A 514-nucleotide genomic window follows, 5' to 3' on the forward strand; every position below is an offset into this window, starting at 1 on the left:
CCTTTGCAGGACTCCTTGCTTGTGTGGAAGATGTCCTGCTCCAGCCTGTGTGCCCCTGCCTGTGGGGTGGCCGCCCCGGCCCCACTGGCTGACAGCTACAACGAGCTCTGCGTGCGCCAGTGCCCCGACTCCACCGTGGTGATCCAACCCCCGGCCTCCGTGGTCACCTTCCCGGGCCCATCCTCAGCTCCTTCCCACAGAACGCTGTGGTTGGCTCAGCAGGAGTGCCCGCCGTTGGATCTGGCTTGGGTGGCACCTTTGGACGTAGTGCCGGCGTTTGGGGGCTATGGAGGCCTGGGAGGCTATGGTGGCTCTTATGGCCGTTGGGGGCGTTTGGGGGCTATGGAGGCTTTGGCAGCTGTGGATACGGTGGCTTGCGCCGAGGTCTGGGATACCTCAGCGGCAGCTGTGGGCCCTGCTAAGCACAGCAGTGCCTCTGTCTGCGGTTGAAGGAGAGTTCTGAAGAAGCTCCTGAAGAAACATGTCCCCACCTGATGCCATGAGGAAGGCTCCC

The 514-nt window shown here is 63.4% G+C and overlaps 1 pseudogene; it reads left to right on the forward strand.

Annotated features, from left to right (window-relative positions):
- The first annotated feature begins 12 nt into the window (after positions 1–12).
- Positions 13–502, forward strand: LOC104915589 (annotated as a pseudogene).
- The last annotated feature ends 12 nt before the right edge of the window (positions 503–514 follow it).

This window comes from Meleagris gallopavo, unplaced genomic scaffold, assembly GCF_000146605.3.
Source record: "Meleagris gallopavo isolate NT-WF06-2002-E0010 breed Aviagen turkey brand Nicholas breeding stock unplaced genomic scaffold, Turkey_5.1 ChrUn_random_7180001827953, whole genome shotgun sequence".
Classification (NCBI taxonomy): Eukaryota; Metazoa; Chordata; class Aves; order Galliformes; family Phasianidae; genus Meleagris; species Meleagris gallopavo.